The following is a 17,222-nucleotide window of genomic DNA, read 5'->3' as shown; positions in this document are numbered from 1 at the left end:
TGAGCCGGCCGTGGTGGCCGTGCGGTTCTAGGTGCTCCAGTCCGGAGCCGCGCTGCTGCTACGGTCGCAGGTTCGAATCCTGCCTCGGGCATGGATGTGTGTGATGTCCTTAGGTTAGTTAGGTTTAAGTAGTTCTGAGTTCTAGGGGACTGATGACCACAGAAGTTGAGTCGCATAGTGCTCAGAGCCATTTCAACCATTTGAGCCACTCAGGGATATTTTTGTTAATCACGAGTACGCTGTGACCGAGCATTCTTATAAGATGACAACAGCTGTGTACGCAGTTCTGGATGTTACGTGCCTACTTTGACGAACATTTTGGCACCGTTTCGAATGTCGACTGTCCCACTATACCACCCGACATTACACAACAGAAAATCTCTGGGACTATGTGGAACAACTGGTGAAAACTAGCAGTCAGCGATGCAGGTAAGTGAACGTTCCCGGAAAGTAGACGGAGAAAGTGGTGTTGAAACTTGACCGGATGGACAGGAAAGATGCATCGGAGTGCAATTAGTTCGCTAGTTGAAGGTTCAATGTATCATTTTGAAAAGCCCCATGGAAACGATGTTGAACGATTCAATTTACAGGCTATGTATATATGATTAGTTACTATGAGTACCTGCTTGCTGGCCATTTAAAGATTACTAAACTGGATAGTTGTTTAACTTTAACAAAAGCGATCATATAACAAGAAAGTAAACGTAGTTGTTACTATAATCACACACTACCCGATTTTTATTAAAGTTTAATGATGTGAAAGGGTAACAGGTGAAAATGTTTTCGGATTTGATTCAAAATTTGTCTTTAATCATTTGTTTAATGTGTAAATGGACAATGAATGTAGCCCCGACAGTATGACGCTTAAATTTCCTCCATCTGGTGTTCCAAACGCAACACTGAATAACTTCTTGAGGCAGCAGTGCTATAGCGAAACCATCTTCAAAACAGACTCGAAAAAAAAAGCAGCTACAGTGATATTTGATGGGTGTAGCAGGTTTTTCTGGGACATTCAGAAAAGGACTATCCTGACAGCTCAGAAGAGGAGCCGTGAGATGAAGGGCTTTGGGCTCCCACTCATGTCTTGGCCGCATTGGTGGGGACGTATGTCTTTCCATCTGACTTCAGGAACCACCACAATCGTCGCTCTAATTTCTGTGTATTTGTGCATCTTCGCACACACAAGTAACGGGCCTGACAGAAAACGGCACTCAAGGTAAATGTATACCCTAAATATGTTAACCAATGTGGGACTGAATTATACTGTATGCCCACATTTAGCCCTTAATCATAGACCAAAGTTAGCCTTTATAGGAGGCTGTTGATGTAGGAAATCGAAGGCAACTTGGTCCTTATTCTGTATCACGATATCTCACACAAATTCGTTGAACACTGATGTCTTCTAACCGTATAAATTCTGCCCCTGCGTCTAAGCGAAAGTCTGTTTACTTTGTTCCCTGACGCATTTCTCTTCTTAAATTTTCGAAACACCTTATGTGACCCATTGTACATATTTTGTTTCCGAAATCCACTGTGCATTATTTTGTCGAACTCTTTTGTTGTCGTGGCTGTATGCAGTTAATTTTTAATAGTATGTATTACCCCTTTATATAAGGATGTAAGTGGTGGCTAATCTCTGTTTCTTGGTTTATTCTCGTTTCTGTGATCAGTATCACCAATTAGTTGTTGCATATACTGGTTTGGTTAGTTTAAGGGTTCCTGTACACGAGAATGCAGTGTTGTCAGGTTTCTTTAGCGGTTTTTCACTGTACAAACTTTTAAATCCTGTTCCATACTTAGTGGTTCATGGTTATACTATGAGAGACGTTCAATAAGTAACACTCCATCCGAAGCGGTCTCGGAAGATGAAACGGTACTGGTTGACCACCGTGTCATCCTCAGCCCACAGGCATCACTGGATACAGATATGGAGGGGCTTGTGGTCAGCTCGCCACTCTCCCTGTAGTTGTCAGTCTTCGTGAATGGTGACGATACTTCTCAGTCATGTAGTTCCTCAGTTCCCCTCACAAGGGCTGAGTGCACCCAGTGGCCAACAGCACTCGACATAAAAAATGGTTCAAATGGCTCTGAGCGCTATGGGACTTAACAGCTATGGTCATCAGTCCCCTAGAACTTAGAACTACTTAAACCTAACTAACCTAAGGACATTACACACATCCATGCCCGAGACAGGAATCGAACCTGCGACCGTAGCAGTCGCGCGGTTCCGGACTGAGCGCCTAGAACCGCTAGACCACCGCGGCCGGCCACTCGACATACCCGGGCAGTCCTCCATCCAAGTATTAGCCAAACCCGGCAGTGCTTAACTTGGGTGAGCTGACGAAAACTGGTGTTATCACTGCGGCAAAGCCGTAGGCGTTCAATAAGCAATGCTACACTCATTTTTCTGAAAGCAGATTCTCTTCATTCAGGATTCCAATACACCATATTATTCCCCACTCTTTTGGTTGGTACCCTATTTTTCAACATAATCTCCGTTCAGTGCGACGGCCTTACGTTACGACCCGCTACACTTACTGTATGCCCGCATTTTAGCACTCTACTGGTTGACGTTGGAGCCAATGGACTGCTGCATCAATGACCTCCCCAACACCGACGTACTGCTTTGAAACAGATGGAAGACGGAAGGGTCGAGATCCTGGCTGTAGGATGGATAGGAAACAACAGTCCAATAGAATTTGGCGAGCTGCTAACGGGTGACAACAATTTGTATGAAATTGCTACGGTTATCTTGGTAAAGCTCACTTAATTCCACAGAGATGGTCCTTTGTTGCTCTTTATGGTCTTCTGATCGGCGGTGCTGAAATCAGCGGAAATACACCTTTGAGTACCGTAACTGGTGGATGAGTGTCAGCACTACCAACAGAAACGTCCAGCTGTGCAGCGAGGTCTTTCATTGTGATCCATCTATCACCTCGAATGGTTCTGGAAGCACGTTCCAACATTGTAGGAGTCAGGTGCCTGGCTGTGATCTTCCGATCACCTTGAATGAGAGTGTCCGCACGTTCCATCAGGAGTCATAGCTGTTGTGGCTGGTCGGCAGATTGGACAGATTTTCGTGACCTTCCTGTTGCGATGATGACAGACGTCTCGCCTGACGCCTCATCGTGCTTTTGTTCAATGCCAAGTCTCCGGAGACATTCTGGTATTACCTGTGAATATCTGCGGTGCACTCGTTTTCCGCCAAAAGAATGTCAGTGACAGCTCACTGCTTGGGACCAACCTGCCTTACAGACGCCATCTTGAAGGCTACGTATCCTATCGGAACTTATGAAACTATAAGGGCGTAAGGGGGAATATTCCTCGATTTCCCACCAGAAATATCGCGTTGTTTCAATCTAAAATGACCGGAAAAAAAGTGTTGCATTACTTATTGATCGTCCATCGTATTTAGCTGCTCAACAAAAGATGCAAAGCCATTCTCATGTTCACAACTTGTTACATGTTCTTTGTGACGTGTTTTGAAATTTCTTCTCATCATTCCCAGATACCAACATTTGCAGTCTCGACACCTTAACTGACATATACTTGCACTGTGGTCTTTGTCGTTTTTCTATAGATATGTGTAAGTGTGGCTCTCGTGTCTATCATGCTCTACATGCTACGTGTACGCCTTGTTCTTTGATATATTTCCTATCCTGTGTGTCATCTTGTATGAGAAAAGTCATTGTGTATGGATTACCTTTGTTAATGTTGTTAGGGTTTCTGTTTCCTTTCATTTTTTTTTGTAATACAGCGTCTGTGTTGTATGTGCAGTTTTGTGCCTGTTTACCTTTTTTTTGTTTCGTTTTCTGTTATTTCAGTCTTGATTCTGTAACTGAGTTTTTATACGATGTGAGTATACAACAGATTAGATACTTAAGCATTAACATCACTGTCAGTTTGCTGCAGTTCACGCAGTGAGATTAATGTATGAACTGAAAGTAAATTAGCTCCACAGTCTATATAAACCGATAACCAGTCGCAAAGATATCATCGTTATTGATTACATTAACGAAAATCCAGGGTGTGGCCCTCGCATTATCTCTGTGCAGAGGGCGTTGCACGTCATAACGGGATGAAAGCGGCCGCACTGTTTATCATAGAACAAAGCGGTGTGTGCTCTGTCACTTAAGTGCCGGGATCGTTAGCATTGACCGCTCCATAATTAGCAGTCGTGTCCCTTATGTGTACTTAACTCTCGGTTCCGAGTTTGCCCTGATCCAGTATAATGGAGAGAAGTCACTGACTTTGACTTCTGAAGTACAAAAACTGGTTGAAGAGCAGTTGGCATGTAATCAGAACGTTGACGTTATCATATTGGACCAATTCAAATGAGAAATAGGAATTCTGTGGCTCAAACTAACTTGGTGATTACATGTTGGTAGCATTTTGAATGAAATACGGGAACAATCAAATAGTAATCATCTTGAGGTATTCATAGAAAAATGGGGTATCCCAATGCATCCAGTAGCGTTTAGTCCCATACTAACAAAACAGTCGTCACACGGCCGTAAAACAATATCTCAGATATAAGCTTCATTTGTTGAAAGTTTGTACTGAAATCATATAAAAGATCGTGATCTTTAAGCTGTGAGAAAGCTGGAAACGGCAATAGTTTTATAGTTTTTAAAGCGAATCGGACACATAAACTGCGTCGTAGCAAAATTTAAGCTCAATTTGTTCAGTATTCTACATGTGACAGACCAACGGGCGGACGCGAGCACACACTGTTTTTTCTATACTAGTCTTGATCGAATGAGTTTATTAACAATTGTTCTACCTTTCTTCATACATTGGTCACCGAACATACTTTCACTTGTATTTATATTCCAATTCGACTATATCTTTCTCGCATTTATACTTTGATCGTCCTACGCCGCCTTGGGCAGAATGAACATCCGTGTCAAATTTTTTGTGTGTTTACTAGAGACTTTTATTAAACCTTCCGAAATAAAGCGGTAGGGACCTGAATGCGGAGAGGTAAGGTACTGGGATCACAAAATTGATTTTAACAACAATTTATCAAAAAGAATCAATACAGTTAGAAAAATACACCAATAATGAAGCAACGGGAAATGAAAAATTTTAAGTTGAAAAACTGACTGTACAAGCAGTGACCAAAGCATAATTCGTCAAGAACAATTAAAAAAAGGCCAAAGCTGCAGTACATATGAGATATAAGTCGAGCCCACAGCTCAACGGTGCTAGTTAAATAGTTTTACACACTTAGTAACTTCTAAACTGACTCAAGGGGCTATTAAAGATATGTTTCGTTGCTAAGTCCCAAAATTTAAGTCACAAATAGGTGTAGAGCAATACAGTACGCTACATTTAACTGGATGCAGTGAGAATACCGAGAACAGTTACGAATTTAGAATGTAAATACTAAAAATAATATATAGCTTTACAAGGAACTTTAACAGGACCCTAAAGGAAAGGTATGTAGAGCAAAGTAGAGTAAGATCTGGTAGCTAATTCTTCAAAGCCATTTCAAGCTAAACTGTTTAACCTAAAGATTGTCAAATAAAGTAAAAATAAACAATATTTAATTAAGTCATAGCTTCGTTACCTTCTCAATGAGGAGTTCATTTACAGAAAAAGTCGTATCACTCTGTCTTACCCCATTAGTAGGACCAGAGCGGGTACCAACTTTATGGAAATACAGAAAAACTAGATTTTCAGTGAGAAAGCAGAAGAAATGTTTATTGAAGTATAATTTAATTAGCAATAATATTCACAGAATTGACATTAAAGCAACAATCATCATCTGCTCCGAACTGACACACTTATAAATCGCGATCGCAGTGTAGACACATTTATTGCTCAAACATGACCGGTTTCAACAGTTTTATACTGCCATTATCTGATCTAAGGGGAAAACAATGAAGAGGGGGGGGGGGAGGAGGGAGACTGCAGCTCATATGACGGATATATAAAATATACAATATTCCACGTACCTTCTGGAACTTGCTATAAAATTGCCAAGTTACATTACATGAAGTCAAAGTATAATAGAGACTCCCACGTATACCCGGGTTCCTGGGTTCGATTCCCGGCGGGGTCAGGTATTTTCTCTGCCTCGTGATGACTGGGTGTTGTGTGATGTCCTTAGGTTAGTTAGGTTTAAGTAGTTCTAAGCTCTAGGGGACTGATGACCATAGGTTTTAAGTCCCATAGTGCTCAGAGCCATTTGAACCATTTTTCAACTCCCACGTATACATACCATGTTCAAAATGCAGTCAATAAAATACACACAGTTGGTAAAATATTGACAAATGGTAAAAGCACACAGTTTAAACCCTCGTATCGTCCATGGAAGTTGGTGGCGAACGTGGCTGTTCCAGACTTACTGCACAGCACTACGCTGCCACTGCAGTGTTAACATAGAGGCGGCAGACCCACAAAAAGTTAATCTAATTTGCAGCTGGATGGCGTTTGTAGTACAATCTAAATGATCAGATACGGTAGTTACAAGCAATGAATAGCGGTACACCAGTAAGAAAGCTGGATCTTTCGAAGTGTCAGATATAACAATCAGGAATGGCACCTGCCCATACACATAATATTTGCATGGGCCTATGCTCCATACAAAATCTGCAGTAATTACATACTGTGTGCTTATTCACAATGCGTAGAGGAGATTGGTTCAAATGGCTCTGAGCACTATGGGACTTAACTGCTGTGGTCATCAGTCCCCTAGAACTTAGAACTACTTAAACCTAACTAACCTAAGGACATCACACACATCCATGCCCGAGGCAGGATTCGAACCTGCGACCGTAGCGGTCACGCGGCTCCAGACTTTAGCGCCTAGAACCGCACGGACACTCCGGCCGGCGCGTACAGGAGAATTGAAGGGTTCAGAGCAGCAGCAAAAAATATAGAGAGCCCTCATTTTATTGACTGGTAGTCTTTAGTTTCCTAAAATTAGCTATTAGTGCTAAAAGATGGACAAACAGTATTATGGCGAATGAGAGAATGAAATACAGGCTCTACAGGTCTGTATTACTAAACAGCCATTCACCAAGTCCAGTGAAATACGTGTACTTTAGAAAAGAATCGTAATCAAAATGTCCTCCCACCTACCGTTTCATATCTGCTTGGTTCCTTAGAAAACTCAAGAATGACAAACGTTGTGTCGTTTTCTAGTTATTGTCGATCTTTATTGCGCTACATGCGCTCCTTACTGTTAAAACTGTGTTACAATCAATATAAACGATAGTGTTTGTACTCATCTGATATCGTACACAGAGGTGTCACTTCCTGGCCTCTTTGCGCGCTGCAATCGCAGGGGGTAAGAAAAAAGTGGCGGAGTGTCGCTACTGTTACGTTAGACTGTGGTACAGGTACAGGTCTATATTGCTAAAGAGCGTGACAGGTTGATTGCCTAACGGCCTCGTTTTCAATGTTTCATTTAATTAGTGATCGAATTAAAAAAAAAAAATGTGATGCTGTCACAGTCTGTTCGTTAAGAAGTATGACGTTCCAGTAAAAGTTTGGGATTAAAGTCAAAGTCAAAGTCAAGTTAGAAACTATGAAAATTCACGACGTGCGAATTATCCACAACATATTCATCCAGTAATTGAGGATGAGAGCACTTAATGACTTCCAACAAAATATACACTAAATTTCAAACCTTTTGGAAACATTTTCTCAGTTACCCTCCGACAAAATAATGAAGGGAAAAAAATGTATAGCGCACTAGATTTTCGCTGATCATGTAGTGAAACTTAAGCATCACGCATGACACTTCAGTTTAATACTTCTAACTCCGTTGTCACAAAATTTTGCAAGCAGTATCCACACATACCACTGAATGCACCTGAAAAGTTATTATTGTAAGTCACATAGTTCAAGAGCCATGACATCACGGACATTGAAATGCATAAGAAACAAGCTTAACGCTAAATATATAACAAGTTAACTCATTTATAGGTGAGAGTTCAGTTCAGTAAAGTTTCTGAGTGAGATGAAACAAGCGCTGTTATCGTTGTAAGAGATATAGAGGCGAACGAGTGTGCTGGGCCTTACCCCAGTTCGCTGCTACTAACGTTACATCACCATAACCCATCTGTGTTTTAGATACAAAGGGCTACACCATAATTTACGAGTGAAATTAGAAATTAAAATAGCTTTTCAAAACTTCGTCAGTGTATGCTTCAGTATATTAAAGTTAACATTGTAAGGTCTCAGAATGATCAAATGAATACGATAGACAACATATACGATTTTATGGAAATGATAAGTGGCGCTTTCTAATAAGACTACAAAGTCAAATACTGTTCATAACATGCAAATGTATGTCACAATTAAACGTTACAAGTATCAAATTGATCAGAGCAAAATTTTGGTCAAAATTGGCGTTTTTACGAAAAATTGAAGGCACGAAATATTAGACTCAGAAAGATGAAAATTCCTATGTAAAGTCAGTTTGATACAAAAACATTAACTATGTGTATGTCAATAATATTAATGTAAATTAAAATGGAACTAGTATACAATTAAACGATGTATGTCTCTGATAGGCATTATAATGCGGATCTCTGACTGTGTACGTGCGACGCCTCACTCAAAGACACGGCGTCTGGTCTGAGATTGTAGTGTTGGAGTAAGAGAGCACTTGACGCTCAGTTGTAGGTTGCTGTCTGTGAGCGAAAGACGATGGAGTAGGCAGTTTTTGTGGTGTGCTGTGTGAAGCCACTAAGTGTTAGATTCATGTAGGAATTCCGAGAACATTCAAGCAAGGTAAAGATGTTACATAATTATGATTTTTGTTCGCCAGCGCGTTAGTATACATGAGTTGGCTGAAAACTTGTATTTGTTGTTTAACCCCAGAATATTTATAAGCTAGTTAGATATTTCACTTTTGTAATGTTTCTATGATTTGTTTACATACCTATATATCATTTGGTGATTTGCATTTATGCTTGTTTAGTGAGGTTATATAATACTTGTTGTATAAATCTCATTGTTTGTGGATCAATTAGAAAACATGATATATTATTCTATTCAATATAGCTTCAATTGTAGATGTTTTTGAAACGACAAACTTAACTTGCTATACAGGGTGATTCAAAAATGCATGTAAATATTTCAAGGGTGTATTTGTGAGGTAAATATAAGACAAAAATGTTCTATACAATTTTTTCCATACTTGGCTTATTACAGAGTTATGAACAAAACAGGATAATACATTCAATACAACGTAAGGTATTTAATTCCCAGAGTTCACAGTTTAATTACAGTGCATTTGGACTAACAACGCAAACTGATAAATAAACGTGACGTAACAAACTGAAACAATTCCTCGCGAACACTGTATTAATTTAGGTCCTGTTGATTGAACTACAGCAATGCACAATAACTAAGGAAAATTGAAGCATTTTACAGACTGTACTGTACTGTACTGTATTTGCACAAATCTTAATGCAATGCATGTTCAAAATGCTGTCCCTGAACTTGCAGACAGACCCGTGCTCGTCGCATCAATGATCTCTGCACATTACACAGTCCGTTCAACTCTCCACGAATAATTTCACAACCACCTTCAATTCTTTGTTGTAGCACTTCTCTGTTCGGTACTGCAGAAGAATACACCAATGTCTTTAGTCGGCCCCATAAATAAAAGTCTAAAGGGTTCAGGTCAGGTGATCTGGCTGGCCAAGCAATTGGTCCTCCGCGACCTATCCATCGATGTGGATACGCAGAATTGAGGTACGCCCTTACGTTGCGGCTGTAATGGGCGGGAGCACCATCGTGCATAAACCACATGGTGGCTTGTGTTGCAAGAGGGACATCCTGTAACAATCCAGGCAATTCTCCCTCCAAAAATTCGCAGTACGCGTGCCCATTCAGCCTTGGAGGCAGAACATGAGGTCCGAGTAAGTAATTCCCCACAATACCACACCAAATGTTTATGGAGAATTGATGTTGATATCCACGCACAATTCTCGCGCCAGGATTCTCGACAGCCCACTGGTGCATATTATGCGAATTGATTACACCCGCACGAGTAAACATGGCCTCATCTGTGAATAATATCCGCCGAATGAACATTGGATCATTCAAATGACGCTCTTGTAACCACTGGCAGAATTGCTGACGGCGAGGATAGTCTTCAGGTGTCAATTCGTGCACTTTTTGCAGGTGAAATGGATGCAACTGTTGTCTCCGAAGCAGCCGCCATACAGTAGATTGTGGAAGTCGTACAGCTGCACTAATTTGTCTCGTACTGATAGATGGATCTTGGTCTACCAGGTCCAAAACATGTTCCTCGACGTTCACTGCATGCTCAAGTGGTCGACCTGAATGTGGCCCAGGACGAATGCCATACTCCCGCATACGTCTGTCCACAGATACAAACGTCTGATGACTTGGTAACCGTCTTCCTGGAAACAGCTCACTGTACCTTCGTCTTGCTGCAAGTGCATTTCCATCTGCTGCACCATACACAAGGTGCATATCAGCATACTCACTGTTTGAGTACATCATGTGCACGAAACCTTTAGCCTTCCGACGATGAATGAACGACAGGACGTACTTTTCCGTTACCAACAACATCAGCGCCATCTTCCGTACAGTAGGAGTAAACATCACGTGCAAACAAAAACAAACACTATTCATGCAGTTTCGAATCAACTGTTGGGAGATACGTATGTGAATTACGTACCAGAATATGGCATCCTGCTGCTTGCACTGCCGTCGTTTTCATACGGACATGACTTTCGTATTTAACGATAACTCTGGAATCAAACGTTTATGGAAAAACAATTGTAGAACATTTTTGTCTTATATTTACCTCACAAATACACCCTTAAAATATTTACATGCATTTTTGAATCACCCTGTATAATATTGCTAAAAATCTCAGCGTTACTAATTCACCACAATCAGTACCGCCTCCCTGCCGAGTTCACATGTTTTTCCAAGAAGTCGGATTTTTCTCGAATGTTTAAATTTTTCAGCCAAAAGAATTTTATTTGCATTTCAAAGTATTACGGTCAGCACTGCACACCGTTGAGCCTGTAGCTGGTATATTTTTCTCATGAGAGACAAGAATATATCGCGTTACACCGTTGCTGCTTTAGAGATAAGACAATTTAATTTATTGGTTATGTGCACAGAGACCAGTGTTATCATTTTTGAACAGGGCAGAGGATTCAGTGCCTAAGGGGCTGAATGTATTTAGCAGTTACTGTATTTCTTTATTGGTATTGTGAGTTGCATTCCGCAATGAATGTGTATAAATTTTTCCTAACAATAACACAGAGTAGGCACACCATTTGCCCTTAACTATACGCTGCACGATAATTCGAGTTTGGTGCCCATTCCACAGTTCAGACATTCATTCAACGTAAACGTAAAGCTTCCTTATGATAGAAAGTTGCAACATCAATGAGCTACCTCTGTTAGTTTTCAAGGTACTTGGTAAAAACAAAATTTGGAACGAAAAGTCCTTATTTATGGTAGATTAAGTATCATTTGTATTTGTAATAGGAAGTTCTAATTACAGCACATGATTACGTTCATGCTATAATACAGCTGCATCCGGTTTCAAAACTATTGTAAATAACTAGGGCTACATGGAATCTTGAAGCGGCAGTTCCGAGGTCATGTTCTATTGTCATTTCCGTTCTAAAAATTCTAATCGGAAAGGTTTAAATGCAATCGAACTAAAAGCAAACTTTACTGCATTCATATGAAAATTAAGAAGATTGTAAATCGTTAGCAGACAGTTATTAATTAATACGAGTCCAACAAAGATGACATTTAGATACTACTACCTATACCCGCGTGGTTGATAGCAGCTGTTCTGTTAGGCGGTCCACAGCACCCCTACATAAACATAACCGGAGAGGTAATAAGGAGAGACACTTCGCCGTGATATATCTACCTGTTCGCGTGAATCAAACGCCTGCACACGTTGGGCCTCGGATGACGTCAGAGCTGGACAGATTTGAATGCGTTTTCGGTAAAAGTAAGAAGTGAACTCGCGAGGACTCTACATCATCCTGGATCTGTTACATTTCGTGGAAATAACTGTTTGTGTGCCCGCCGTAATGTCGACAAAATCGCTTGGGAAGGGGCGAGATTATTTTCCACTTTTAATGCGACCAATTAACATCTGGTGGTTAGAGGTCAGGGCGATAGACCATTTTACTTGAAACCTCCCGTAGAGGTCGCCTCTGAACTGCTGACAGTGCTGCATCGACAGGTGTGTTGTTATTGTTAATATCATGAGGGGTATTACTAGTTTTGTGTATGTGAACTTTTACAAACTATACCAAACCGTTAAAACTCATAACTTCTATTTATAGTCAAAGTTCCTAATCCTTCTGATTGAATGACAAGTAGGAACATTTTCTTTCAGTGAGTAGACATGCAACCTGGAAACTATGGTCGCTATGTTCTCTTATGGCTCTTGTAAACGGCGAAGGTAGGTATAAAGCAGGTACAGACAATTTAAGTGTCTTTTGATGACGTCATAACGAGTATTCACAATTTATATTATTTACGCGCCACCCTACAAGGTTCAAATGGTTCAAATGGCTCTGAGCACTATGGGACTCAACTTCTGAGGTCATTAGTCCCCTAGAACTTAGAACTAGTTAAACCTAACTAACCTAAGGACATCACACACATCCATGCCCGAGGCAGGATTCGAACCTGCGACCGTAGCAGTCGCGCGGTTCCGGACTGAGCGCCTAGAACCGCTAGACCACCGCGGCCGGCCACCCTACAAGGGGTGGTAGAGAGTTACCGGTACGGAAAAAAGTGAAAAAAATACACTAACCTGCGGCGTCAGTTCACGAACTTCGTGTAGGCCATTGTTCAGGAGACCCGGAATTCTAACTCTCCATCCCTGCAGATATATTCCAACATGGGATTAGTTACTGACAATATTGATTTATTCAGAAGGAACTTGATCATTCATTCAAGGAACGCTAAGCGGAAAAAAAAATGACGTGCACTACGACATATAGATCTCACATATCACATCTGTCACAACTATTCAAAAATGACGTGCTACAAAGATCCTACATATCACATTTATGACAACTATTCGAAAACGACGTGCTCCTACGACAACAGAACAAATATTTACAAGTCTTTTTAAAGAAATTACATACAGTCATATTTACACCAATGATGAACGATAATTAAATATAACTGAGAACGATAGCATATGCAGGTTACGTAACAAATTTCTGTAAAATAATTATAATCTTTCTACTATTAAGTATGTTATAGATAATAGCTTTTCTACAGCTGATTTAAAGTAACGTGCTGCTAAAATAGCGTGAACATTTTACGTCCATACCATGATGTCATAGGAGTAATGACGTATATGACATAATATGTACCAAAAAATTATCAATAAAGTAAGTTATAATGCGCCTATTAGATCTACAGATATTACTTGTTCAAAATGGTTCAAATGGCTCTGAGCACTATGGGACTTAACTTCTGAGGTCATCAGTCCCCTAGGACTTAGAACTACTTAAAACTAAGTAACCTAGGAACATCACACACATCCATGCCCGAGGCAGGATTCGAACCTGCGACGGCAGCGGTCTCGCGGTTCCAGACTGTAACGCCTAGAACCGATCGGCTACTCCAGCCGGCATATGACTTGTCCCTACATCAAAATCACAAGTGTCACTAATGTATACTTGAAAATGGCCTAAGTCCGAAATTATATAATCGTACAGGGTATAAAGAGAATGGCAGCCGAAGGCTTCCAGAAATCTTTAAAAAAATTCATCACAGCAACGTACCCTATCGCATTGACTATTATATGCTGACTAATGTTTATGTCTGGGGAGTTGGTGGCCAGCGGAAGTATTTAAACGCAGAAGAATGTTCCTGGAGACATTCTGTTGCAATTCTAGACGTGTAGGGTGTATGATTGTCTTGCTGGAATTGCCGAAGTCCATGGAAATGCACATTGGACATGAATAGATACAGGTGTTCAGCCATGATGCTTATGTACATGTCACCTGACCGAGTCTCTCTAGAAGTATCAGTTGTCCCATATCACTCCAACTGCACACGCCCCACACAGTTACAGAGTCTCCAGCAACTTGAACTGTCCTTTGCTGACAAGCAGGGTCCATGGATTCATGAAGTGGTCTCCATGTCTCTACACGTCCATCCGCGCGATATAACTCGAAACGAGACAGACAATGTGTTTCCAGTCATCAACAGCCCGATGTCGGTGTTGACAGGACCAGGCAAGGCGTAAAGCTTTGTGTCGAGCAGTCGTAAAGGGTAGACGAGTTGGCCTTCGGCGCCGAAAGCCAATATCGATGAAGTGTTGTTGAATGGTTCGCACGCTGACACTTGCTGATGTGGAAGGTAGCACTTCTGTCTAGTTGAACGATTTTCTTCAGTCGTCGTTGCTTCCGTTCTTGCAGGATCTTTTCCCGGCGCAGCGATGTCGGAGGTCTGTTGTTTCACCGGATTCCTGATATTCACGGTACACTCGTGAAATTGTCGTACGAGAAAATCCCCACTGCGTCGCTACCTCGGAGATGCTGTGTCCCATCGCTAGTGCGCCAACTATAACACCACGTTCAGACTTAAATCTTGATAAGCTGCCATTATACAGCAATAACCGATCTAACAACTGAGCGAGACACTTGTTGCCTTCTATAGACATATCCGACCGCAGCGCCGTATCCTTCCAGTTTACGTATCTATGTACACTCCTGGAAATTGAAATAAGAACACCGTGAATTCATTGTCCCAGGAAGGGGAAACTTTATTGACACATTCCTGGGGTCACATACATCACATGATCACACTGACAGAACCACAGGCACATAGACACAGGCAACAGAGCATGCACAATGTCGGCACCAGTACAGTGTATATCCACCTTTCGCAGCAATGCAGGCTGCTATTCTCCCATGGACACGATCGTAGAGATGCTGGATGTAGTCCTGTGGAACGGCTTGCCATGCCATTTCCACCTGGCGCCTCAGTTGGACCAGCGTTCGTGCTGGACGTGCAGACCGCGTGAGACGACGCTTCATCCAGTCCCAAACATGCTCAATGGAGGACATATCCGGAGATCTTGCTGGCCAGGGTAGTTGACTTACACCTTCTAGAGCACGTTGGGTGGCACGGGATACATGCGGACGTGCATTGTCCTGTTGGAACAGCAAGTTCCCTTGCCGGTCTAGGAATGGTAGAACGATGGGTTCGATGACGGTTTGGATGTACCGTGCACTATTCAGTGTCCCCTCGACGATCACCAGTGGTGTACGGCCAGTGTAGGAGATCGCTCCCCACACCATGATGCCGTGTGTTGGCCCTGTGTGCCTCGGTCGTATGCAGTCCTGATTGTGGCGCTCACCTGCACGGTGCCAAACACGCATACGACCATCATTGGCACCAAGGCAGAAGCGACTCTCATCGCTGAAGACGACACGCCTCCATTCGTCCCTCCATTCACGCCTGTCGCGACACCACTGGAGGCGGGCTGCACGATGTTGGGGCGTGAGCGGAAGACGGCCTAACGGTGTGCGAGACCGTAGCCCAGCTTCATGGAGACGGTTGCGAATGGTCCTCGCCGATACCCCAGGAGCAACAGTGTCCCTAATTTGCTGGGAAGTGGCGGTGCGGTCCCCTACGGCACTGCATAGGATCCTACGGTCTTGGCGTGCATCCGTGCGTCGCTGCGGTCCGGTCCCAGGTCGACGGGCACGTGCACCTTCCGCCGACCACTGGCGACAACATCGATGTACTGTGGAGACCTCACGCCCCACGTGTTGAGCAATTCGGCGGTACGTCCACCCGGCCTCCCGCATGCCCACTATACGCCCTCGCTCAAAGTCCGTCAACTGCACATACGGTTCACGTCCACGCTGTCGCGGCATGCTACCAGTGTTAAAGACTGCGATGGAGCTCCGTATGCCACGGCAAACTGGCTGACACTGACGGCGGCGGTCCACAAATGCTGCGCAGCTAGCGCCATTCGACGGCCAACACCGCGGTTCCTGGTGTGTCCGCTGTGCCGTGCGTGTGATCATTGCTTGTACAGCCCTCTCGCAGTGTCCGGAGCAAGTATGGTGGGTCTGACACACCGGTGTCAATGTGTTCTTTTTTCCATTTCCAGGAGTGTATTTGAATACGCATGGGTATACCAGTTTCTGTGGCGCTGTAGTGCACTTTATACTGCCTTGTCCCATGAATAAGTAGCTGTCGCTGACATGGTACCACTGAATCTGATAAATAAATAAATAATAGAAATAGACTACCATCAGCTACACTATGTTATCAAAACTATCCAGACAACCATATGTAAAAGGGAAGTGGCCAATACATGTGCTACGTTCTCTGGTCTTACCCGTTGAGCTAAAATCGGGTACCATCCCTACACAGACATTTTGACAACTCGTTGAAACCATCCCCAGAAGAGTTCAAGGTGTCATAAAGGCGATGTGTGGACACACACCTTATTGATGTCCTCTAGTAGGTAACCAGATAGTCTTGGTAGATATTTTATGCCTACGTCATAGGCTTCTAAGTACACACGTACCACAGTACTTCGCGTCAGTGATCAACTGTCTGTCATTTAGCTATAATCAAAGCACAAGGTCTCACTTATTTAGTGTCCAAGGTGTATTAAAAAACATAAAAAATAAAAATAAAATAGAAACTCGCTCTTCTTTGTTGCTTTGGTCCGCAAGCTGCTCTAAGCTATCCAACAGCCTGCTCGCAATTCAATCACTTGCTCTTTGTAAAAAGTAGCTAAAGCACTTCTTTCTACCACGAAATTAGAATTATATATTAATACCTTCAGCTGCTGACGGGCGTTGATATGTATCAACGGGGACAGGTGAAAAGTGTGCACCGACCATTACTCGAACCCAGGATCTCCTGCTTACATGGCAGACGCGCTATCCATCTGAGCCACAGAGGACTCAGAGGATAGTGTGACTGCAGGGCCTAGCTCGGGCACGCCTCCAGCGAGACCCACATTCTCACTTTACATGTCCGCACTCTACATTCGTAGTGTACCTACCCAACACACTCTTTACTCGTCGAAGACATTCTTACCAAGTCCCATAAGAGTTCGGGTAATATGTATGCATCCGCACAGAAGAAGAAGATCATGGCCGGTATTGCCAGAACTATGTACTTATGTGGATATGGTGTCCTTCGGACATGTCCGAAAGAACAGAAACCATATCCATATAAGTAAATGTTTC

The sequence above is a fragment of the Schistocerca nitens genome, chromosome 4 (genome assembly GCF_023898315.1).
Source record: "Schistocerca nitens isolate TAMUIC-IGC-003100 chromosome 4, iqSchNite1.1, whole genome shotgun sequence".
Classification (NCBI taxonomy): Eukaryota; Metazoa; Arthropoda; class Insecta; order Orthoptera; family Acrididae; genus Schistocerca; species Schistocerca nitens.
Note: the sequence above shows the minus strand (reverse complement) of the source record.